Below are 6,258 nucleotides of genomic sequence, written 5' to 3' on the forward strand. Positions count from 1 at the left end.
GCTGACTAGGTTAGCGAACGCCTTCCTGGCCTCCTCGACGGTACCATCCGCTCTAAAGCCAAACTCAACGGCGAGTGAGTTGAGTTCGTCTTTCCGCCGAGCATATATCCAGCGAACTCCTACACCAGGGTTTTTGATAAAATCGGTTTCTTCGGACTCACCGTCTGATTCCTTAGGGGTACTCATCGTCTTGTTTTCCTGGGCGGAATTCTTTCGTAAATCCTCCTATTCCTTCCCGACTCTGGATAGGGGCAGTCGTCTCGACTCTCCGGGCGACTCTTCCCTTTTCACGGTGGTTCTTTAGGCCACTTGGATAAATTTCTAGCTAGCCTCGGAGTCCCTGTTCGGGCGCCACTTGTAAGGATGCTTTCTCGGCCGGGATACAGATCTTAGTCGGATCCATTGTGGATAAGGCGGGAAGGGCGTCCACGCGCAAATCCCAAAACCACGGAGGAGGCGGAAAAACTAGGATTGTGGATGCGGCGGGAAGGGTGTCCACGCACGAATCCCACAACTACGGAGGAGACAGGAAGACTAGGCTTGCGGATAAGGCGGGAAGGGTGTCCACGCGCAAATCCCAAAAACAACGGAGGCGGTGGGAAAGCTAGGATTGCGGATACGGCGGGAAGGCTGTCCACGGACGAATCCCACAACTACGGGGGAGGCAGGAAAACTAGGCTTGTGGATACGGCGGGAAGGGTGTCCACGCACGAGTCCCAAAACTACGGAGGAGACAGGAAGACTAGGCTTGTGGATACGGCGGGAAGGGTGTCCACGCCCGAATCCCAAAACTACGGGGGAGGCAGGAAAACTAGGCTTGTGGATACGGCGGGAAGGGTGTCCACGCACGAATCCCAAAAACTACGGGGGCGGCGGGAAAACTAGGATTGCGGATACGGCGGGAAGGGTGTCCACGCACGAATCCCAAAACTACGGAGGAGACAGGAAGACTAGGCTTGTGGATACGGCGGGAAGGGTGTCCACGCACGAATCCCAAAAACTACGGAGGTAGGAAAACTACTGGACCGGACGGGAAGGGGGTCCACATCCAGGTCCGAAGCAGCGGTGTGAGCGGGGTAAAGTTAGGTTAGCTTTGATACCTGACTACGAGAAGGAAACACACGATCGAGAGGTGCAATTAGATATTCTTCACCGTTTATTCAATTTGTCCTCACTCGGGTCCGCTACACCGTTTTGAACGCATGAGAATCTGATCGTACTAACCTTAGCTGACTTGCTTATATATATATGTGTGTGTCTTGTAATCGTCCGCGTGACCACTCCGTAGAACTTGATCGCCTCCGGTTGGCGATCTCGAGGAGCACGCGCGACTTTCGAAACCTCGCTAAGCCGTGTCCGAATCACACGTCTTTTCCGTTCCGCGATCCCGAGAGAAGAGACCCGCCACGATCGCCGCGTGACCCTCCCTCATTTTTCCCTTTTCCTCTATTCGGGATTTCTAGTATTTTTCTACTACTGGTATTTTAGCTCCTTTGCTTTTCTAGTATTTAACATGTCTTGACGAACTGTCGGTTGGCGTTGCCACCCTGGGTTCTGAACTTAGCAATAAATTATTTATTCTTAATTCGACTTAATATTTATTGTAATTCACGGTATTTATCTTTAAGCTATTATTAAGATAGTAATAATGATTGTGGCGCGCGCGCCTTCTAGGCGGGTTCGTCACAAGATTAAACTATTTTTTTTTGTGCTTAATTTGTTTTTCTATTTTTTTTTTTTTTTACTTATTTTAGATATGGTTATTCTATATGTTCTTATATTATGTATGGCCATACGTGATATATTTATGAAGTAAAAATTGATTATGAAATAAAGAGTTTTAATCTATTTTTATGTACATTTTTTTTTATTTTTATTATTTATTATAGTTATGTTATCTCTATCTCCTATTTGTTCTACCTTTTAAGGACCTGTATATTTCAAATCTAACTTATGTTCTGTTTCATTTTTTAATAAAACCTGATCTCCTATTTTTAAATCGAAATCTAAACTAGTTTTGTCATAACTAATTTTCTGTTTTAACTTATGAGATTCTTTAGTCTAGCTCTCTTAATTGCCTGTTCTAATCTAAATTTGGATTCCTTAGCATAATCTTCTATATTATAAAGGGGCTTTATTTTATCTATGCTATTAAAATGTTTTGGTAGGTTTGAAATTTTACCAAAAACTAGCTCATATGGACAATAGTCATGTGCCATAGGTGGGGTTGTATTAAAACAATAGACGAAGTATCGTAGCCATACATCCCAATCTGTTTTGTCAACTGAGATGTATGAACGAATGAACTCATTGAGTGTTCTGTGCCTTCGCTTCACGGTACCTACAGTCTGGTGGTGGTGTGCAGTTGAAGTTATGTTTTTAATATGTAAGTATTTACATAGATCTTCAATAATTTAATTTTTACATTCTGTTCCCATGTCCGTAATGAACGTCTTCATTGGACCGTACTTTAGAATAAAATCTTCAAATATAGCTTTTGCTACTGTACTTGCACTTTTATTTGGTACAGGTATAGCTACTAGGTATTTCGTTAAATCGCAAATGAGTGTTACTTCGTTTTCGTTTCCGTTATTCGATTTTGGAAGTGGACCAATTGTATCTACAATTACTCTATCAAAAGCTCTTTGTGGAGTTTCGGTTATAGTTAGTGGGGTCTTAGTATGTTTAGTCGTTTTCGACTTTTGGCATTTAGGACATTTCTTTATGTACTCTTTTATGTCTTTGGACATATTTTTCCAGTAATAGTGTCTCTGGACCTTGGCCAAGGTTTTTGTAATGCCTGTATGACCACCTTGTATTGGATCATCATGAAATGTAGACAATATAGCTTCTTTTTCTTTATCATTTTTTATTACGGTCACCGGGTTGAGTAACGCTACTCTCAATGATTTCAATATTTTATTGCCCATAATTTTAAATTTATCAATTGAAACATGTTCAAAGATATTTTCCCACGGTGCCACTTTGAGTTGGCTGACTTTGTGAATACCGGCCTGCTTTTCAAGCCTTTGAAAGAATTGACCTAAGTCAATGGTTTCATTAGTATACAAATCGCTAACATCATATCTTGCTGTAATTTCGTTCCGTGCTTAAATAAACACATTTTATTATTTACATGCAAGGGCACTACTTTACGTACTTCATCATTATTAATTACTTCATATACGTTGGGCTTTGAAGCTTTTTCTATAGATTGCTTATGCAATTCTACTTGTTCTTTTTCCGCGCAGGATTTTTGTCTACTTTGGTTTCTGGTAGTGACTTTCAGAATTGTATTGTTTGTTTGTATATTTTTTAAGTCTGTGATGGTTATTCTAGAGAGCGCATCGGCTACATAGTTATCTTTACATTTAGATACTCTACCGTAAAATTATATTCCTCCAATTCAAGTCTCATTCGTGTTAGTTTGGAACTGGGATTTACCATTGAAAATAAGTAGGTAAGTGCTCTATGGTCTGTTTTGACAGTGAAGTGTCTACCATAAATATATGGTCTGAAGTGTGTTATTGCCCAGTGAATGGATGCTAATTCTTGTTCTGTAGTGCTCTTGTTGCTTTCACCTTTCGTAAAGGATCTTGATGCGTATGCATCAAGCGTATTTGCTAGCATCTGTGATTATGCAAAATTCTTTGCTAAAGTGTGGGTATTGCAACAGAGTAGGATTTATTAATGCTGATTTAAGATGTTCGAAGGCGTTTTGACATTGTGTTGTCCATTCGAATTTTACATCTTTCTTACATAATCTTCTTCTGTATAAAATTCTGTATAAAACGTCTGTAATAATTGCAAAATGCTATGAATCTTCTAGCGCTGTCTGCATCATGTGGGACTGGATAATTTTGAATTACGTCGTATTTTTTGTCAACGGGCAAGATTCCTTTATCTGTGCATTTATGTCCAAAGAAAGTGACTTCATGCATGAAAAATGAACTTTTTTCAGGATGTAACTTCGGGTTGTGTTTCCTACATTTCTCGAAAACATCAGTTAAGTTCGTGAGCATATGTTTTTCGGAACAACCTATGACTGTTAAGTCATCCATATAAGGAAATGCTTGCGAAAGTTCTAATCCAGAGAAAGCTATACTCATCATTCTCTGAAAAGAGTTTGGCGCTATTTTTAAACCGAATGGTAATCGCGTAAAGCGATACGAACCATTGTTTGTTGAAAAAGATGTTATATCCCGTGAACTTTTTTCCAGTTCAATTTGATGAAAACCTGACATTAAGTCAAGGCATGAGAAATATTTTGCTCTACCTAGTTGATCTAAAATATCATCGATTCTAGGGAGTGGAAATTTATCAGACAAGAGTTTTTTATTAATTTGACGATAGTCAATTACTAATCGTCATTTTTTATTTTCCGTATTTGGAAGTGACTTTTATGGTACTAACAGAAGTGGGCTATTATAAGGTGATACAGAGGGTTCCACTATTTCATCATTGATGAGTTTTTGGACATGTTTTTAAGTTTCGTCTTGTTGACTATGAGGATTTCTATAATTTTTTATATATACGGGTTCATCATCAATTTATCTCAGCTTTTGTTTGTAAAAATTATTGGTAGTGATCGATTCGGTTTCTAGTCCGAATACATCACTATACTGGGTGCATAATGCTGTAAGTTGTTCATTGAATTGAGGCGGGAAGTTTTTTGCAAGTTGGGATAATACAATTTTTTGTCTGTCTTCTAAGTCCGTTTTTACTATTTCGTAGTTTGAAAGTGGTTCATGATGAATGTTTTTGATATAGACTACTTGATCTGTGTTTTAGTATTAAGAAATCTTATATATGCATTTTGGACTGTTGCTATGGTATTTGCGATATAGATACCATGCTGAATTTCTTGATTCGGAATTAGTACACTGTCTTCTTCTGAATTTCTTTCGATTTTTCGAACGACTTGGGATCTTGCTGGCAGAATTAGGGAGTTGTTGCCAGAACTGTATGCTATTGGAACATAAATTGGATATTTTAGGTTATTTGGTCTTATTATAGGCCAGTCTTCAGACGGCTTGAAGTCTAGTTGACAGTTGTATCTTTTGATAAAATCGATTCCTAGTATTCCATCACATGGAATAGCGAATTGTATATTTACGATATGGAAATCATGTGGAATTATTTACTTAGAAGTTGGAATTTCAATAGAAGTTAAGCCTTTTGATTTGGTAACTTCCTGACTTATCCCCTGTATGTTTATGATGTGATTATCTTGAATGTTTTGAAAATTATCGGAATTTTCCTTCAATATGGATATTTCCGCACCTGTGTCTAGTAGGAGAACTAATTCTTTTCCTGTTGCTACGTTCGTGAAAGTGACAAATGTATTTTGACTGAGATTTAGAGTGTGAATTTTGATGTTGTTTACTGTCGTGTATCTAAAGGTGGTTGGGAGTTTCCCGAACTTGTTTGTGCTACCCTAACGTTGTTATTGTGGTTGTTGTTGTTTCCCCCGGCTGTTTCCGCCGCTGTTGTTTCCACCACGGTTGTTGTTTCTGTAATAATTGTTATTTTGGTTATTGTTATTTCTGTTATAACCATTGTTTTGATTATATCCGTTATTCTGATAATATCTGTTATTGTTATAATTACCTCGATTATTACCTCTACCGCGATAATTGTTTTTATAATTATTACCACGATAATTATTTCCACGTTGGGTGTACAATATGGAATTGGCATTGCCTGTCATCTCAGTACTACTTTGTGTGTACTTGGCGATGGCTTCGTTCATGTTTGCAAAATTGCCTGCTTCCAATATTGTTTTGAGGCGGCCATGCTCACAATTTTTGAACATTGCACATTGGGCCAGCGAGCCGATTTTTCGACGAAAATTAAAGTTTTAAAGCTAGGTTCTTCAAATTTGGTACATATGATAGTGTCGATGCACATAAAAATATATCTAAGTTTCAGACCGTTCTGACCACGCCTTTCCTAGCCGCCCAAATGAGATAGGTTTCCTCTTATTGATACTTGTACGGTAATAAATAATGCTAGCACTCGTTAAAGTCAACAAATGTTTTTAATTCAATTTTTTAACACTTAACCCTAATATTAATAAGTAAAAAATGAAAAATGGATTCAAAATGACTTTAAATAAGTATAAGTATTTTACATTTAAAAATGTTTCTAACAGTCGTCTTCTACATCAATTTTTATTGAAAATGGATTTTCAGAGTCAGAATCTGAATCACTATCACTATTGCTAGCATATAGCAAGTTTGGTGATTCGATTACGTC

The sequence above is a fragment of the Drosophila subpulchrella genome, unplaced genomic scaffold, assembly GCF_014743375.2.
Source record: "Drosophila subpulchrella strain 33 F10 #4 breed RU33 unplaced genomic scaffold, RU_Dsub_v1.1 Primary Assembly Seq377, whole genome shotgun sequence".
NCBI classification, from domain to species: Eukaryota; Metazoa; Arthropoda; class Insecta; order Diptera; family Drosophilidae; genus Drosophila; species Drosophila subpulchrella.